At 46.2% G+C, this 19679-nt stretch overlaps 1 long non-coding RNA gene across 1 annotated transcript; it reads right to left on the bottom strand.

Moving 5' to 3' along the window:
• Positions 1-8548: 8548 nt before the first annotated feature.
• LOC143161581 (uncharacterized) lies at positions 8549-9105 on the bottom strand. Its single transcript, XR_012995558.1, has 2 exons — positions 8974-9105; positions 8549-8868 (listed from the first exon to the last, which is right to left on the bottom strand). It is a non-coding gene; the product is annotated as an uncharacterized LOC143161581 (long non-coding RNA).
• Positions 9106-19679: the final 10574 nt, after the last annotated feature.

Raw genomic sequence — 19679 nt, 5'->3', positions numbered from 1 at the left:
AAAGATAACACAGGAAAAGAAAAAGGGATTTTTTTTTTTTAAATATGGACCTCATCCTCAATCTTGGTCACCAGTTGGCATCACAAACACAGGGAGAGGGGAGAAGCAGAGGGACAGTGGCTGCTAGACACTAGAAAAATGCCAAACTACAGCCTCAGAGCAGGCAGGAGTGAGCATGTGACAGCACAAAGAAGCCATCAACTTCTCCAAGCCTCTCAAACCATTTTCTTGCACCCGGAAAAGCACTCTCCCCTTTCACTCTGTGGCAAAAAGCAGTTTTGCCCAAGGGTTGGAGTGCAGGAGGGCCCTCAGCGGTTTCAGCGGAACCATGGCAGGGTTCTGACGTATCGAACACAGATGTCATCTAAATACAGGGGTTTACCTATAGAGTTTTTCTCACCAGGTTGCTTTTCCCTTGTTAAATCAGCACAGCTATACTACTACAAACTCCAGTGCTGTGTTATTTACGGTGTTACAAATAACAGGCTATTCCCCAGCCTGGTGCTGCTGAACTGCTGCGCTTCAGCTGACACGGTTCACAGCAACCAACACATTCTTGGTTAAGTGAAGTATCAAAGATGGCAAAGACAAAAAAGACAAACAAACCATCAGTTGCTTGACTTGAGCATTTTTCTGCCTGTCTTTCATGTCTACAGACAACTTGCAGGACTTTTTTCCTCCTTGTATTTCCCCTTTAGCTGCACAGACACTCCCTGGCCCCAAGCATGGGTGATGCTGGTGCCTCTGCAAAGCCAGGGGGGCCAAAGGGGAACTAAGGGAACAACCTGGGGGGTAGTTTTTCCCCCAGTTGGGTCCCATTTAGGAAGGAGCCTGCAGAGTCCTGGGGGAGGGAGGAACTGGCTGCATTGCCCGGCGGTGAAACGAGGGCTGGCTTTGGCATTGCATGAGGCTTGCAAGCTCCAGCATAGGACATCACCATGCCTCCTGCTCCTGCACCCTGTCCCCAACCTGTGCTGAAGCCATACTGCCTGTAGAGCAACAGGTCTGCGAGTGGTGGTGGTTCTACCACTCCTCTGCCAGGTTTTCAAATGGGCATTTACTTTCCACATAACACAGTGACTCTGCAGCTTTTTAGGACAACAGGGTTGGTGTACCCTGCATACCTGAGTGTCACCTCACTAGGGACTGGAAATGTATTTTGCTGTAGCCATTTCAGAGCAGTGCAATGAGAAAGGGCCTGAACATGCTCCCATGAGGTGCACGGAGGGATGGGGCAGAACGGCGCTCAGCTCCAACTACCAAGACCACCACAACACCCACAACGGACAGATGGAGCCCCATGGATGTGTGCACCAGACACGCCAGGAAAACCCCACAGGGTCCATGCTGGGGCAGCCACTGCTGATGCTGCCAAGGATGGAGCAGTCCAGAGACCACCTAACATGGGCCAACTGGCATTAAGCCACATACATACACAAAAAAGCGATTTTTATTGTTTTGTCCCATAAGACTAGTATTCCAAAAGGAAAAGGGAGGGGGGATATTTGCGGAAATCACATTGTCAAGTACTTCCCCCTCCCCCCTTCAAGGACCGCAATTGTCCTCCTAACTTTGGAGGAAGAGGCAGGGGAGGAAGTTTTGGTGAAAGGCATTTAGACCTGACGGCCTGACTTGGCCACGGTGCCTCCTGGGAGTTGTAGTCATATCTTCTCCCACCCAAATTGCTTTTTCTGGCGCAGCTCCGCAGCACAGTAATGCTCCCCATGACACAGCAGCAGCTGCAGCCCCATCCCAGCCCTCCCCACCTGCATGGCCAGGGGACAGTGGGACCCCTGGCCTTCAGTTGCTACGAGACAGACCAGGGGCTGCTCAGGATCCAAACCTTATTGGGTTGAGCCAGAATATTTCAGTTTTCTTTCACGCTCTCCCCCTCTCACAGAATTCCCATGGAAACAAAAAAAAAAGCTCTCGCTGTTTGGGTTTGGTTGGGGTTTTTTTCCTCCTCTCGAGGGGGGTGAATGAAATCAGTAAATAAATAAAAAAAATTAAATTAAAAAAGTATGGAATAAAACATGAGATACCACTTCTAGCTTGATCTTCCCTGCGGCAGTGCATCTGCGATCTGTGCCACCCCTTAAGAGCCTCAGGGGACAGAAACGGGCCTCAGAGCTAAAACAATGCATTATTTCTTGTATTGCAAACTTGCTTTTGGGCAGGAAAAACACAAACCCAAACCCTCCCACCCGTTTCCTCCCTGGCACATCATTCCGCAGATACCTGGATGCCACCGTGTGGCAGCTGGCCCGTGCAGCCCGCAGCTGCCGAGGCCGCAGCGGGCAGCGGTGGAGGGGCAGGGGCAGGGCTGCAGGGCAATGCACAGCTTTAAGGGGAAAAAAAGGGGGGGGAAATAAAAAGGACGGTTTTCGCAGCAATTCACAAAACTTAAAGGAATGCCAGGCACGTCAGTATATGAAGCACAGTATCTGGAGGAAAGAGAAAGTGCAAACCGTCTCCTTATGGTGTTAAGCTAAGACACACACTGTCTTTCTATTTAAAGCCCTACAGTAAAATGAATGCCAGGTTTGAGTGAGCTCAACAAGTCCATCGGAAAACAATTTACATGGTCCTCCTTACCACAGGATCTGGGCACCTGGCAGCTTTTAATGCCTTACCATTCCCACACAGCGGGATACGACCCACCTTTATCTGCTGGAGAACTGAAGCCCTGATCTGGAAAGGCATGTAGTTAACCACAGGGACCAGTGTAACCTCCCTGGGATCCAAAGCAGCTTTGGGATGGGGACACCAGCCACAGGGCGCTCAGTGCTGCTGCCCCCCTCCCCTTTCCCTCCGCCTGGGAACCAATGCTGGGCGTAACCCTGGCTGTGCTGAAGATGAGGGTTTTGCTAGCACCACCGGGTACCCAGGCATGTCCTGCAGGGCAACCCATCCTGGAAAGGCCAAACCATCCTTCCTCCCCTACCAGCACCCCCAAACTGTCTCCTGCCAGGAGGGGGCAAGAAGAAAGCAAGATGCAACCTGGGACCAGGGTTTGGGGTATGCCTCGGTTTTTCCTTGTCTACCTCAGCAGCACTGTTGCTAATGTATTCTAAGATGAAGTTCATTAAATGGTGAATTACACATTTTATCATTTGTCCATAACAGGTTGTCAAGTCGGTACTTTCTTACTGGCAACAGGAAAGGAACTAACTAAAATAGTCTTAAAGTATGAAATGAGCACTTGAGTTAAGAGTTAAGTAACAAGCGTTTCTTTAGCAAGGAATCTAAGCAAGACACGCTCCACCCATTTTGTTAACAGACAAAGGCTTATATAAGCTGGATGTTACATAAAATCCTAAAATAAGGAGCCGAAGAACTCCCCCACCTTTGGATGTTAGTGCGACTGCAGCCCACATATACCTGAGCTGACATTGAACTAGCTCTGAGCTAACATGCAGCTGATGGCCAGGCCTGGAGCTGGCAGAAGCAAGCAGCACAGACAGACGTGTCCTGCGTGTGCTTACACTAGCTTGGGCTACGAGTCTGGATTTGCCTGCACACTTCTCCAGAAACAGCCTGTATAGTAACACACTCCAAGCAGCTTTATCATCGCTGAGATGATCAAAGAACATATATCCGTTCCCGTGTTCTCTTGTGTGCCAGGTCAGGCTAAACACCATCTGATCCCAGGATGCCATCCCAAGTGAGTTATAACTGATGCTTAGGAAGGAGTACGCAAACGGGTTATGGGGAAACTTCTCCGGGGCTCTCCCTGTCTCCAGGGATTTGCTAGCAAGGGACTTTCCGAGCCAGAAGTGCTTTCTTTGCAATTTTACAGTGCCTGGCAGCTATTTCTTTCAATAAATTGTCCAGTTGGGTTTCGAGTTCACATGAAATTTCAACTTCTGCAATATCATGCAACAAGAAACACCACAATTTACCATACCATAATTTATCTGCAGAGAAAAGGGAATCCGTATCTTGCAAGATCAAGTACTATAGCTAAAAAAGGCAGGCTGTCAGGGGGTACAACCTCTTCATCAGGTCTTGTATGCCTGAAAGCCTGGCTATCTGTCTCTAGACAAATCATCTGCCTCAGTAAAAAAAATACTTTTTCTCCCTAGACACCTTGCATCCCACCTTAAAATGCACTAGTCCAGCACTCAGACAATAAATTCAGCCCACACCAATGGTTGCTTCCGAGACACGAGGTCAAAAAAAGGCTCAGAGAAGAGGATTTGCAACTCTCTTCACAACCCAGACACTCAATCCTCCTTCTAATGCAGATATCAGATGCAGTTTCATGAGATGTCAGAGATACTTAGCCGTTTGGGGGAAAAATAGGGGGACAAAGATCTTCAGACATGGGATTGTTGGTCAGGCAGAGCAAAACGTATCAGGAGTTACACTCTGGAATACAAGGGTCCTATTCATTACAGTAATCAGTTTGCTCTGCGGTACTTGCAGAAACATGCCAAGGCTGTTATGTGATTCTGCCTGACTTACTTAGCGTTTGTGATTTGCCTAACCTTTGCTCTAAATAAATGGGAGCTGCATAGGGAATTCTGATGCAACTCCCCTGCTTCTACAGCATCCTCCCTGGCTGCGTCCCACAGGCTTCCCTGGGGTTTGTTTTAAGGGAGAGACAGACAGAAGGCAGGCAGGAAGAGAAAACGAAGAAATGAAATGCAAGCTGTCTGGCCCACCAAAAAAAAAAAAAAAAAAAAAAAATCAGAATAGCCTGGCTTTGGTTTCTATCATGTTATTTATCTTACTTCAGAATTAAATCCAGATGACATAGATAAGACAGTGGTGACCCCTAGTGCCCTCTCCAGCTGCAGCTTCCACTGTTATTCCCTGTATTGATATTTGAGCATAAACAGAGGGAAGAAGCAGCACCTTTCAGATTTGTTCTTCATTCACAAAGCCTCACTCTCTCTCCCCTTTCAGAAACAGGATCCAATTTCCTCTCCCTACTCAAACTCTATCATTGTAAGGCATTCACTGCAGCGTTCCTTTGTCACTGTTGTCTGGGAACAAAATTAAACAAATTTACCTGTGTAAGAACTTACTGTATTCCATTGGCTCTATCATAGTACATTTATGTTTATTATGCTTGTAGAAAAGAAAGAAGAACCTATTTTGCTAACTCCAAGCTTGTCAATAGCTAAGAACAGCCATTCAAACTCCTGAGAAGAGACCTTTGTTTTGTATAAAGTGTATTTTGCAGCACCAAGGCGCTGAAAGGAGCAAGTCTTTCCTGTGACAGCCATCAGTAGGCGCCGTTTTTTTTTTTTTTCCTAGCAATGTCAAAACTCTCTGTTCCTGTGACTCAACCCGCACCAGATGTAACCTGCTCGCTGAGCTGCAGGATGCTCGTCAGGGGCTTTTCCTGCTGGTGTCGTGGGGGAACAACACCTCTTTTAGAAAAATCCCAAGACACCTCCTTGCAGCTTACTTTGGGATGCAGGATTTTTCTCGAGGAAATAGATTATATTAGCATAAGCCTGAAAGATCTTTAGCTTCCTGATAACGGAGGGCTTTGGGCATCTCCCCTCTTGCACAGGCTTCCTGCCCTGCTGGGGTAAGGGTCTATGCTCCACCACCACCCCGGCTGCGTGGTACCACCCCGATGCACTGCTCTGGGGAACAGGGTTGTGCTTTTCATCATTTGGCATCTCAGAATTTCACATATTTAATAGGATCTTGTCACCATCTCCTCAGCCAAGGAAACCACCACACCGATATCTCCATCCTCAAGAGAGCAGCAAATGCCCCTGCGCAGCCTTACAGCCTGCTGCAACTTTGCCTAATGCCTCTTCAGCTCTGTATTTCTTCCCTGCCCCTTGCAGGCAGGCGTCAGCATTGGCAGCCATCGCACCAGCACCCCTTGTGCTGCATCATGCTGGCCGCACCGAGGCTCCTCCACAGAGCCCAGAGCTGCCACCAACTTCCACCCTCGCCACTCAAGCCCCGAGAACGGTTTAGCACTTCCCAAACCAAAAGTAACTCCCCAGCTCAGAGTCAGGGAGCCCTTCCTGGGGCTGCATTTAAACCCCCGAGCTCTGCATGGAGCACAGCATGGCCCCTACCCCACACGCAGCCCAAACTTGCTCCATCGGCCTCGCTCCCCTGGCAGATACTCACAGTGCCACTGCAGCTCGCGGTGCCATTGCCACATGGCCGGCACCTCCTTCCCCTTTCGCTGCCCGCCAGCCTGTTTCTTCAACAGAAACAACTTCCAAGTCTCGGCCAGCCCTTCCTCCCCAACATCTTCTCGCTTTCGCACAGAACCCCCGGTCACTCATCCCCAGACTTCCTTCCCCTAAAGCCTCCAGGCTTCCTGCAACCCTCTCCAGCCCCCCAACCAGGAAAGCACCACCACCCTTCTTCCCAACGAGCCCTTTGCTGGCCTTTATACCTGTGACTCAGCCCAGCTGAGGATGGATCAGCCGGAGTTGAGGCTGGTTGATGCCTCTGCAACATGTGTTTTACTCATTGCAGGGCTAGGCGGGCGTGCTGTAACTGAAGCGACTGCATTTTTTCCAGTTTTAGTGCAATTTCTTGATCTGTTCTAGACATAACATTGTTCTGCTTATGTACCTACTCTCTGAATCATTTTCCCCTGGTTTTCTCTCTCTAGGTGCGCATGTTCACTTGTTTAAATTAAAAGCAACAGTTTCTGAGTTGAAGTTCCTCCTAATGTTTTATTTTTAAAGTAGGCTTCAAGGGGGGGGTAGGAAATGTGCTAGTCATTGCATAATTTTAAGTTGGTTTTATCTGGTGTAAATCTCACTTTCTTTTCTTGTATAGTGCTGAGATACCCTGTGCTACCCAGCACACCACCAACTCTGCGTTGCTCTCATGTCTCTGGATCCAGCACTGCTCCAACCTTCTCACTTTATTTTCTTTTTCCCCTCTGTTTTAATTAAGTATATGCAAAAATCTCATCCTCTGAACCACTGTTTGCTTCTTTCACAATGTTCCATATTGTTTCTCCTGAGTTTCTTTTCCTTGTTAGCTTTAGCAAACACCATTTTCTCTTTATTGCTGTTCTGACTGCATATGATCCCATATAGAGAGGGCACTACAAAATCTCTCTCTATAGCACACATATCTTTCTATAGGTGCATTTTTTTAAATAGTGTATTTTTCTCTATATTCTCATTTTTGCTTGGTGCTAGCTCTGTGTATTCCAGTTATGCTCTGCATCTAAAACAACTCTGTCAGGCTTACATGTGCCTATAGCTACTGGAAGTATTAGTTCTGAATATTTTCATTTAAACTCTGGCTTTGTTCACTCATGCTATTAAAATGCTCAAAATTAGCTCATCACTTTAATTTTTATTATCACATGAATCAGCTTTTTTGCATGCTTTTGCAATATGCTACTTTTCTGGTTCCTCGGATCCTTGTTTATACTATTGGAAAGTTACTCTTGTGAAGTGAAAACGCTTTCTTGGATGTCACCTGAATGTCAGAATCTGAACCAGGCAAAGCTGGATTTCACACAAATCCAGACAGTGAAACAGTCCATCATCAGGTGAAGTAGAATCATCATCGTTAAAAATACCTTTATCAAAGACTGGAGTTTTTTTCCTTCCAAAGGCTACACTTGTTCAAGGAAACTATAAATCCTGTGGCTTGCCTGACACTGCAGGTCAGACCAGATGATCAGAATAGTTTATTCTGGCTTTCATACTTAAAAACTTACAAATATCCAGGCAAACTGCAACTGCATCTGGTAGAGAGATGGTCGGACAAGATAAGGGAGTTGCTGCTTCTGATCTTAAATGCTCCGAATTCGCCTACAGTCCTGCTGAGACACCCACTTCTCTCACAGCAACTAGTAATGTAGCTGCTTTTACTTTTTGTTTTCTTTTTTATCTGAGCTCTGTTATAACTTTCAAAACTTTCCTGTTCAAAACTTTGTTAGAAAACTGGCCTAATACATCGTATACCACTTCACCTCCATCTTCCTGGTGACGGACAGCCAGAGTTCTACCACGATTATCGTTGCATTAGTGTCTCCCCAGCTTCTGGCTCATGTAAATCAGAAGATGACTCACTCAGAGGAGTTTGTTCAGTGCTCCAGAGAAGAGGAGATGGTGCCAAGCTGGAGGCAGCTCTCAGACTTTGCTCCTTAACGTGCTCAGTAGCGAGTGCTTCCTCTGAAGTCCCCGTGCTGGGGCCATGCAGCTTAACAGCCAGGTTGGCTCTGTTCCCTCCTGCCACCGCTCCGTCTCCTGCGCGATGCTGCACACACCACCTTGCTGGTAGCCCACGGGCAGGGTGGCCGGAGGAAAGAGGATTTTTATGTCATGGCCCATTTGATGGATCGCAACAGGAGAAAAAATGGGGTTGAACGAATCATGAAAGTTTCGAGACACCATGAGCTGGAAAAACCCACAGGCTCTGCAGGGGAGGCAGAAGGAGCAGCAGCCGGCACAGCGGAATGCAGTGGTCTGAGGTGACCAGCAAGTCCCCCAGGGAAGGACCAGACGCCCCGCGGCACCTCACAGCAAAGGCGTGCAGACACACAGGAGGAAAACGCAGGCTGGAGCAGATGCCACCCCCTAACAGAAGACACGCTGGAAAGGTTTTATTTTTCCTTCAGAAAATCTATCAGGAAGCATAAAGCTAGTCTCAAAAAAGTTATTTTACTCTTTGACAAGCAGACATGCAAGAAGGCAATAACAAATGCTGTGCACTGCCTTTCCAGAGTTTAAACCGAACCCAAAGCTGCCATCAGTTCCAGTTCCCCAGTACTCTGCTCCCAGTTTGCTCAAGCCCTCCACTAAAACCAGTAGCATAATTCTCTATTCCTCTTTTTTCACTCCAGACTCCCAGTCATTTTGCACAGTCCAAGTAAAACATGTAAAACCAGGCTTTGCCATAGGACGAAAACTGAAAAAGGAAGAACAAGTGGAAAAAAAAAAAAATTAAAGAAACACAAAATCTTGCATTCAAAACCCCAGCAGAGTCCATGCAATCGTTTCTATTTATACTCACCAACGTGTGAGCTGCACAGACCTCAGAAGAGCACTGCTGGGCATATATTCTCACCTTCCTTTAATTCCTTGCATAAATCTGGGAAGACCAGAGTATTACAAATCACAGCATGCTCAGCAACGATACCCAAGTGTACAATACAGGATGAGTCGCCTTCACATGGAAATCATTTTCAAGGAAATAACTGGACACAAGAGTGTATCTGAGGTTTGGGATCAACGTGCCGAGCAGCACAGTATTTACCTACGTGTACCGCAACGCCCATTTGCCTGGCTAATCCATCAGGTCCTCTTTCAACAGAGGAAAACATTAAAGGAAAAGCATTGAAAATTTTTGCATTTCATCCAGTTTTTGCACTCTCTCAGCTGGCATCAGCTCTCAGAGGTGTCAGTCATTATTAAACCTTTAAATGAAAGTGTCCGTGAAGTGCCAGACTACCCTGTTTTACCCTCTGTCACACTTACTGAGGGAACATAAACCTAAACCAGAACCGGTTCTTCAGCAATTTAATTATAAATATCACGTACAGCAGCCTGTAACGCACACCCAGAGATGGGCTGCTTGGTTTTTACTTTCTTTATTTTTTAACTTCCTTTGTTTTTTAACTTTCTGCCAGTTCCTAATGGATACCTGGATACCCATTTATCTCAGGTTGGCTGGAGGAAGGTCATTGCTGGGAGTTTTCCGGCTCTCCCGCATGTAGATGAATGACATGAGTGCGAGGTGTTTGGTCGGCATCTGCTCCACAGCTACAGCCCCCATTTCCAGCTGAGGACACCAGAGGTTTCTGTGCTCATACAAGAAGGGCTGGCATTTATTTAGGGTCACGGCATCATTACTGGCATCTCTCCAGGCAGATCCGTATGCAAACGACCAGCAACTGAAAAGCTGCTTCGGAAGACACCCGTTTCCCAATCTTCGGGTTCTCCCAGTAACCAAACATCTCCAGGCTGGTTTATGCAAGTGAAGGTTGCAGCTGGGTGTGATTCCCAGCTGTACGTCTGTATTTAGCATTGACTTAAGTAACTGTGAGCAAACTGCCCATCCCAGATGCAAACACCCTTATCTCCTGCCAGCACTGTTCCTTCTGTGTTTAAAGCAAAACCACCCTTTGGAGTCAGGAATGGAATTAAGCTGATGAGGGAGAGGACAATTTCACAACATTTTCTCCTGCTGTTAGTGGAATTCCCAAAATTAAACCTCGTCCCAACAAGTGCCCTGCTGAGCCAGCCCCAGCGAACTCCCGCTCCAGCCAGCTGACACTTACCTGGGTCTGAACTAAATTCACTGCAAAGTCCCCAGAAACGATGTGACATGCCACGGTCAGGCGTTAATCTGTGGGACACAGCCAGCAGCGTGAACTTCCAGCACTGCACCGTAGATGCAGCTATTTCTGGAGTCCTTCTGGAGCCTGCAGAGAGGACCGTAGCGCCTCTGGAGGCAGTTGACCCACAAGATGGGTGAAGTTAAGAGATAAGCGGGTGAAGCTACACCAGCAGCAGTGCGAGATCGCCCATTGCCGCTCCAGCTCTGAGGCGCTTACTCTTTCTGACGTCACTTTAGTGTTACACTGAAGACCAAAAGCAAGCAAGCAGCTCATGGCCTTTTTTTTCTTCTTTTTTAATAACTAGTTCATTTTTATTGTTTTAAAGGTAGGAAGAAGTGACTTTTTATCTCAAAGCAGTGGGAAAAAAATTGTGTAACATACCTGCATCTAATCATATTAAATGGAAAGGAAAAATCCCCTGCAGTTTTCAGAAAAGCAGGCAAAACTAGGACTCTGGCCAGCCACTCTCATCATCATTTTTAACAGATCTGTGCTGTGAGGGTATTCACATTACTTTAGAAGTGGGTGAACAGAGGTAGGGAAGTGAGGGGCTGCATGGTGATGGCAGAGGAAAAGGTGCTTCCGGATTGCAAGTCCTGGCTCAAAACGCCTGGCCCACGACACAGCGTGCTCATCCAGTATGAAACCACTCAGCTATTTCAAATTTGCTAAAATGTCTTGACAGGGTACCTCTGCTTTTCTTCTGCTGTCCATCTGTTCCTGGGGGAGCCATGCACATACAGCATCCCAATCCCAAGAGGGACATGGCTGGCCCTGGGAGGCTTTCTAAGAATAAACTGGGGAGGGAGCACACTCCTTCCCCACGATCATCGAGCAAGATGGTTGTGGCATATTTAGGTGTCCAAATATTGATTTTCTTGCAAATAGCCCCGGCTTGCATGGCCCCTCTGGGTGGGGGTCCCACCGCTCACCTGCATTTCCTTGTGTGCATCTCACCCAGCCATCACATGCCATGGTGCACAGCTACTTATAGCCAGCTGGCTAATTATTTCATATAAATACTCAGCATCACATACGATGTTCACTGAAATGACAGCCTTTCAGGGAAGAGGGAGCAAAGGTTCATGCCGTGTTAGTGGCTGAGCTTCAGCAACTAAAACTTGCTTCACCAAAATTGGAGCACAATGAGGCTTCCCTGCCAGCAGCAATTAGAAACGAGCATTATCTGATTGCTCTCTGTTAATTGCACTTCGTTATTTTCCCCCTGTGAGGGACAGGGAAATGTCATAAATGGAAGGGGTGCAATACCTTTCACAGATTTACTCTTGGCAAGCGGGGATATTTCTTATGAACTCTTCAGAAGTGCTTGATTCAGGGTTTTTGAAAGGTTGTCTCAACTCCACTCTGAATCACTTTTCTTTTCCATCTTCTAGTTCCTGACACAGCAGCTTTTGTCAGGCTGGTGGTTCAGGCTGAAGTCACAGAGCAAAGCTTTCCTGAAGCTTCATTTAGCGATGAAATGGGATGCTGAGATTCCCTGGGAGAGATCTGAGCAAAAACCCTCTGGAAACAGTATGTTCCAGAGGGGGGGAAAAACAGACAAGGGTTAGGTTTATTGTATTTACATTAGTATTTGTATTAGTACTAGTATTTGTTTAAAGGTCTTTATTTATTTCAGTAAACTATCGCTATCAGTGAGCAGCTAAGTCCTCCTGCCTTGCTTAGCTGGGGAAAATGTGGTATTCTTGAAATGCCAGGCTGACTTTTCACATTTGCACCTGTGCTGGTTTTGGCTGGGATAGAGTTAATTTTCTTTATAGTAGCTAGTATGGGGCTATGTTTTGGATTTGTCCTGGAAACAGCATTGATAATACAGGGATGTTTTAGTTACTGCTGAGCAGTGCTGACACACAGTCATGGCCTTCTCTGCTTCTCACCCCACCCCACCAGCGAGTAGGCTGGGGGTGCACAAGAAGCTGGGAAGGGACACAGCCGGGACAGCTGACCCCAACTGACCAAAGGGGTACTCCACACCATATGACGTCATGCTCAGCATAGAAAGCCGGGGGAAGAAGAAGGAAGGGGGGGTATTTTCAAAGTTATGGTGTTTTGTCTTCCCAAGTCACCGTTACGCGTGATGGAGCCCTGCTTTCCTGGAGATGGCTGAACACCTGCCTGCCGATGGGAAGTGGTGAATGAATTCCTTGTTTTGCTTTGGTTGTGTGCGCAGCTTTTGCTTTACCTATTAAACTGCCTTTATCTCAACCCACGAGTTTTCTCACTTTTACCCTTCCGATTCTCTCCCCCATCCCACTGTGGGGGGAGTGAGTGAGCGGCTGCGTGGTGCTGAGTTGCCAGCTGGGGTTAAACCACGACAGCACCCCAAGTCCCACTGCATTTTTAAAGCACTGAAGAAATGATGCTGCTCGTTACCCAACTCCTTTGGCTTGCTGGAAACCAAGCCTAACCTTTCTGCGCTGCAAATGCCAGCCTTGGACCTTTTAAGCTGCCGATGACGTACTCCGCTATCTGCTTTTTGGGAGGCTGCTCGTGACTCCAAACACAGTTCTAAGCGTTCAGCGTTTTGAAAGCAGACTTTAGAAGGATGTCGTAAAAGGAGCACCTTTGACTTCTGATTGCAAAAACCAGAGATCACTTCAGGAGATTACAGCCCCTGCACAAGTAGGTTTGTTCAGGGTGGTACGGCTAGTAATGACTTTACTGACTGAGACAGCACTCGCACAGCAATAGTCTGGGCAAGGACTGGTTTTAATTAGGAGCACTAAGGCTTGTTAAGTGACCAAATATGGTACTGAGTCACATCACATGAAACGATACGGAGACTGCTTAGGGCCATGGAGTTAAGTCCTTCCTCAAAATCTTTCCTAAGACTGCTCCCCTGGGAGGAGGAAGCCAGCGAGGCGTTTGGCATTGCAGCAGTCCGTTCAAGCAGGTACCACAAACATGCCTGATCAGGGGCTAAAAAACAGGATTTTGTGCACTCCTAAGAACAGACATGCTGAAATATTACTTTAGTGGAGATACATGGCTGAGGAGGGCATTTCTTCCATTCTCACACAGTCCCTAAAACACTTCATTTAACACCAGCCAGCCCTTTAAACACCATGCTTTTGCCTGGGATTTTGGGAGTTCTATTTTGTCTATTTGCTTTTGCCTGGGATTTTGTAGTTCTATGTGAGCGGAAGCAGTGCCTTCAGACAGTGACCTTACGATGCTCTCCCCCGACTTTGCACGGAGCTCTGAACGAGCAGCGGCTGTGCTGAGACGGATGCAGAATGGCAGCGGCAGGACCTGCCTCTCCCCATGCACGCTCTCCTCCTGCCCAGCCTGCCTGCGCTGGGCAGCTTGCTCCAGGAGGCCTCGTCCCTTACTCAGTCATCACCGTGTAGGGAAGAGGAAGCCTTTTGAAAGATGTGACAGAGCCAGCGGGCCTCGGTTCCTGGTTTGGGGGAAGATAAGATGTCTTCTGGGAATTGTAGTTCTCAGGAAACACGAATTTTCAGCCTTCCTCAAAAGGCGAGCCAGGAAGGCCAGCAGCCTGTGACTGTTTCCATTGCTCCGGTGCAAGGGAAAATGTGTTCAAATTAAGAGAGGGAAATTTTTACAGGCAACTCTGCTTGGAAATTAGCAGACTGCAGTAGGAAAACTTGAATATGCTTAGGAGAATTAGACACTAAGGAAGAAACTCCTTTTGCCTTGACGAGAATCGGAAAGGGGTGGTATTTCTTGGACTCTGCAGTCAAAGGGAAACTAGCCTTGGGGTTCACCAGGAAATATAAAGGCTGCTTGAGGAGAAAGCGTTGGCTGGCCAGAGAACGAGGCACAGCTAAGCCCTCATGGCTTAAAGGGGATGACAATATCCTGGCAGAGTTGGAGAAAGTAGTTTTGCATAAAGGAGATGCAGAGTTTGGACCCCAACCTCCACCTGCCCAGTGGAGGACAAGAGCTCCTCTACCTGCTGCTTTTGGCTAAGGATGAGGCTTTGGGGCAACGCATGCTGCAGAGCTGTTAAACAGAAACTGCAGATACTGCTAAAACAGGAACCTGTTGGTATGAACTAAGAATTACTGACAAAAAGTGTACAGCGGTTGTTTGTGGTTTACATAAGTTACCACAGCGTTTGTATGCTGAAAGAGGCGGAGGAAGCGTTTCTAAGGATGACGGTGAAGAACTGAACACAGCACAGGAGTCAGGCTGATGAATCAAAGAGCAGACACTACGTTTGCCCAAAGTTTCAAATACTACTTTTGGGAAAGTGCTTTATATTCTTATTCTGGAAAAGACTGTTATGTCCTTGTTTGTAAGAAGAAATGCTATCCTCTGGCTATGCAAAATTCAGTACAGTATGTTCTCTGGAAAGTCCGAATGCATTAGCTAAAAGTCACTGGGTGAATAACCACCTTTCATTACCTTGCTCAAACTCACCTGCACAGCCACCAGCCCTGCAAACCCAGACCCTTTGGTCCATGCCTAGTCTTGGCCCTGTGCTATACAGGTCCCAGCAGGATGGGCTCTTGCTGAAAAACCATATTTACGTGCAAGCAACTCAGCCGTGGAGGTCTTGGTTTCATTACTGACATTGGTTCACGTGTGGCTGCTGCAGCACGTCCTCTGTAGCCTCTCTGGTCTTGGTTAGAGGGCTCTGTATGCACAGAGCTGTTTGAGAAACTGCAATTACTTACCCTGCTCTCCTGGTTTGGGGTACAGCATCAATGGGAGTATTGCACTTACAAACTGAACACTAAATAACTGGAAATAATAACCAGTGAAGACATTTATGAGCTGAGTGGGACCCTAGGACAATAAAGGATGGTTGATGGTAGCTCATTCGTTACCATCTTCACATATTGGCAGTAAAGCTGACACCAGCAGTCAGAATCACAGCCTTACAAAGACCTCTTAGACATTATTTTCCACTTTTACAAATTTAATTAGCTCTTTTCCCCTCAAGCAGCACAATACAAAATTATTTTTCCAGGTAATGTAGCCATTTTCTAGTTAAAGAAGTGGGGAGAACGTTAGAGCAAAAAAGCATGCCTAAATTAAAACTGTTATTCTCATTTTCTACATGGACATTTTGGCAATTGCTGCTTCTCTGCAAGGAACAATCTTTTTGTTTAGTGCTGTAATTCATGGGCTTCTAAACAAGAACGCTGATGGATGAATTCTCGAAAGATGGAGTTTAATCTGAATCCCCGTGTCCTTCTCTGGATCTACCAGGCTGGCATAAGTTTAGACGGTAACAGTCACATTTTCTTTTTGAAGAATAAGCTGTTGTGATCTCTGGTTCTCCTTCCCCACAGCTGGCAGGTTTGCAGGGCTTTTGCATTTTTGGGAGTGGGACATTTCGCATTATAGGAGAGTGCTGAACAAAACTGTAAGGAAAGGATCAGAAGAAGGAAGAGCAATATGATAACAACACATAGTCCAGAAGCACCTCCCGATCGAACCATCCCTTTTCTTTCTTCAGAAATCAGAGCTGGCCACAAAGGGTTTGGGCTGAAGCAGCAGCCGAGAGGGGCAAGGTGAGGCAAGGGCAGCAGCTCTGAGTACCCCAATTAAGCTGCTGTTGAAATCACAGCTTTGGGATGGCTGTAGCCAACCCCAGGGTGTTCCCAGATAACAAACCCGCGCCGAGGCACAGATAGCAGTGCACTGCGCGGCCCGGAGCACCCTGTTCAAGGTCTGGGTCTGAGCCCAGAAAGCCATCCGTTCATGTGGGTGTGTATTGATTTCTGCATGAAGGTAATCTTTGTGCCATTAATGCAGCTGAGCGTCTGGTTTGCAGAACCTGGTAACGGAGTTATTCTTTTTGTTAATTGTACGATCCAAATAGAAACTTATGGACCTGATTTTCTGCTGGTAAGAAGCAGAAAATTAATTATACCAGCATAGAAATGACAAGATTGAGTAAAGACTCGGCTATTGTACCGGCAGTTCAGCCTGTCTTTCCCAGAAAGAAAATGTTTCACATATTCCATGACACTATCCTGACATGTAGTTTTCCTGGGGTCCTGAATTTCCCAACACTGTGATGTCTGCCCCCAGTTTGTGGTGAATAAAGTGATGATGACTGACCAATTATGCAGCATATCATCTCAGTGGTAGCATTAATACCTTCCCCATTCAGTGCTGTAATATTTTATGTGCAAAATGCATCTGAGGCTCAGTAAGCCTTACTAGCCTTACTTCTGAGCCTTACTAAATCCTTACCAGGATTGGGGAAAGCCAGCATTTGTAGAGAGGGTACTTCCTGCACTGAGCTGCTGGTGGAAAGAGGCAGATGAAGAACCACCCTCGAACCCATGAGCTCAAACCAGCTCCTCTCCAAAACAGCCCTTCTCTGCCATGTCCAGAAGGTGCTGAGCAAGAGTTGTCGTCCAGATGCTGGAGATGCTCAGCAGAGATGCTCCTCAGATGAGCTGGTAGCTCTGTGCAGCTCTGCTGCAAGGGGTCTAAGGTGCAAGAAGACAGATACGGCCATTAAGGCTGACCTCCTGAGCATATAGTATAGCTTACCTCTTCGTCCTACAAGTTGGACTGAAGCTTGTCTTTCACAGCAACACCTCATCTGGATTTAAGGACTCCAAGTGATAATGGTTCCACCGTCCTTGCTCAGAAACCACTCTCCCTAATTACCCTGTCACCTAGGATAATTAAGCTTTCAAAGCCGAATATTTCTATTTCAGCCTTTCCTGTGCGATCGTGTTATGACTTCCCCAGCAATACAGCAATGCACTTCTGCCATCAGATATCTTTTTCGTACGTAGGGGCCTGGAAACCCTGCTCATACCTGCTGTCCCCTCACCGGGCTGCATTTGTGAACGAATCGTTCCTCTATTGCACGCACAGTTTATTGCACGTAATTCAAGGGGTGTGTGTGTTTAAACTGAAAGCATGGAAGTGCCCCGTTGGACCACTGGATGCAGGGTGAGGAGGACCAAGCAGTAGGACACCCACCAGCAGCTCACCCCATGGGTGCTGCATCACCTGCGTCCCAGGGACACTCTGGGTTTGCCCTCCAGCGGCACAGGGACGGAGAGCACGCAGGCACATTTGCCTTATGCAATAAAAGAATCGCCAAAAGTCTCCGGCTCTGTCTTTCTTTGATAAAAAGGCAGCCAGAGAATTGCCCTCTCCCACGAGCCCCAGCGCTCAGCCTATGAGATAATATAGGCTGGCCTTTTCTTTGCAGCTGTATTGTTTTAGTGCTTGCAAAATAGCAGCAGGCTGAGCAATGAGTCATCTGTCACTAGATGGGGTTAAAGTAATTTCCGTTTTCTGTTGCCATGGGGAAATCAACTCCTAAGATTTGTCCTTTCTCCCACTCAAACATGTGGGAGTAGAAAGCCTGAAACCCAGCAGGGCTAAACAGTTTTTTTATTTTTTTATATATTTTTTTTTCCACTTATAAACAAACTTCCCTCCGTGGCCTTGCAGCTGTCAGTCTGTTCCCGGAATCGTCCGGTTAACAATGTCATTCCCCTTGGATTGCAAAAAATCCAGAAGCAGAGTTTAAGTAAATATTTGACATTCATATAGGAGTTGCTTCATGTTATCACTTATAAAAGTCTGTGGCTTGTAAAGTTTTATGTGTACATTCAAGGGGGTTATAAACTTGATATTATACAAATAAAATTGAAACTTCAAAAAAAAGTAAATTAAAGTAGCAGCTCACCCAGCATTCACAATCTAGTGAATAACAGAAACAGGAAAGAGGAAATTGCAGTAAATACCGTTTAAAAGCCTCACTAATGTATAGCTTATATGAGTAGCAGCATAGCAACATCTAGTGTTGATCAGGGATATAGCTGAAAGTTATCATCGTACTTCATTAATGGCAGTTGCATGAAATCTGCAGGCAGGGAACTGGCTTTTCCCGGACCACCAAACCACTCCCCAGCCACAACCTCAGCTCTTTCTCCTGTGTGTTTCATAACATGCCATTTTTTTCATGCTCTGTGTCACTGCCTTCGTTAGCTTTGCAGAAGTGCAGTCATCTGGTAGGGCTCTCAGTCTGTCTAGGTCGTTATGAAAATTATTGCGGTTTTATTTAAGAGCCGACTCAATAGATCTACAGGTTTAAATGCGATTCAGTGCAACGGTGGCCAAAACTGTTAGCATCTGAACTGAAATTAAGAAGCAATGCCTACCTGACAGCTGGTCACGTTACCAACTGTATCGTAAAACCCAGGACCAGTTAAACATTGCTGTCGAATGTGTACAGTGCTCAGAATTACTCTTTTCCCTAGAAATGAGCATGCAAGTGTAAGGTTGCAATGCTGAGGTGGTATGTCAGAGAAGGCTGTGTTTTCACTCTCCTGTATTAGCCCGTGAATGCAGGGAATACTGTATTATGCATGGTTTAAGACCATCTATAGAAAAATTGATTGAGGTGCATTTTGAATCTATCACCATATCCAGGTAAACACTTCTTTTCATTTAAAAGACACCTGATGCTCAAAGTTCCTTGCTACTTAGCTCCTTTGTAGGTATACATTATGGATTAACATTAGTTTAGTTTTGATTATTTAAGTTTAACTAATTTAGTTAAGTTTAACGAAACTAATCAAGTTTAACTTAACATTAGTTTGCTTTTTTAGTTTAGGTTGAATTCTTTTTAATGGCTTTGTTAAAGTCTCACAGTTTTTTTCATTTAAGCAAGCCCTTTTATCAGGGCTCACTGAAGACTATTTAAATAAAATAATTCGTCTCCTTAGACTACAGCTCCTATTACATGGGGTTTGCTTCATCTTCAGTAAAATAACATCCTTTGGGTTTTCTCAAACAGAACAAAATTCATGAATGGCTGCTTTCCAAATCCAGCTCTGTCTTGCAACACCATGTGAACAGATTTTTTGCCACGTTTAAGTTTATTACATTATCTAATTAGCATGACTGTGTAGGTGCGTGGAATGCACTGGGGGAGAGGAAAAACACAAGTGTACAAAATGCTGTTATATAATTTGCTATGGGGACACGCTTATTAAAGACAGAGACCTGGATCACTCTCCGGATACTTTTCAGCAGGATTTTGGGAGCGAGCAGTTGGGCAAGGGAAAAGAAAGGACGTTCAAGTCTATAGCAGAGGAAATGGTAAGAGCAGGAAAGACTGAATGCCACCTGATTTTTGTGACTTAAAAATACAATTGCAATTTAAAAAAGGTATTAATTCTATACTCACGTTTGTTGCTTTTATCTCCAGATAAAACAATTCAGTAAAATTCAATGCATGACTCAAAGCGAGGACTGCAACCTTGTCAGCTACACTGCGAGGCTCACTCTTCATCAGGGAATGAAATACAACTTCTAATTAATAGCAAGAAAATACAGATTGTTAACCACTCCGGCCATGAGAAAGGCATTAGGGTGTCTATTGGAAACATGCAGCCAGAAC

This window comes from Aptenodytes patagonicus, chromosome 6 (genome assembly GCF_965638725.1).
Source record: "Aptenodytes patagonicus chromosome 6, bAptPat1.pri.cur, whole genome shotgun sequence".
In the NCBI taxonomy this organism is placed as follows: domain Eukaryota; kingdom Metazoa; phylum Chordata; class Aves; order Sphenisciformes; family Spheniscidae; genus Aptenodytes; species Aptenodytes patagonicus.
This window is presented reverse-complemented; position numbering and strand designations above follow the sequence as displayed.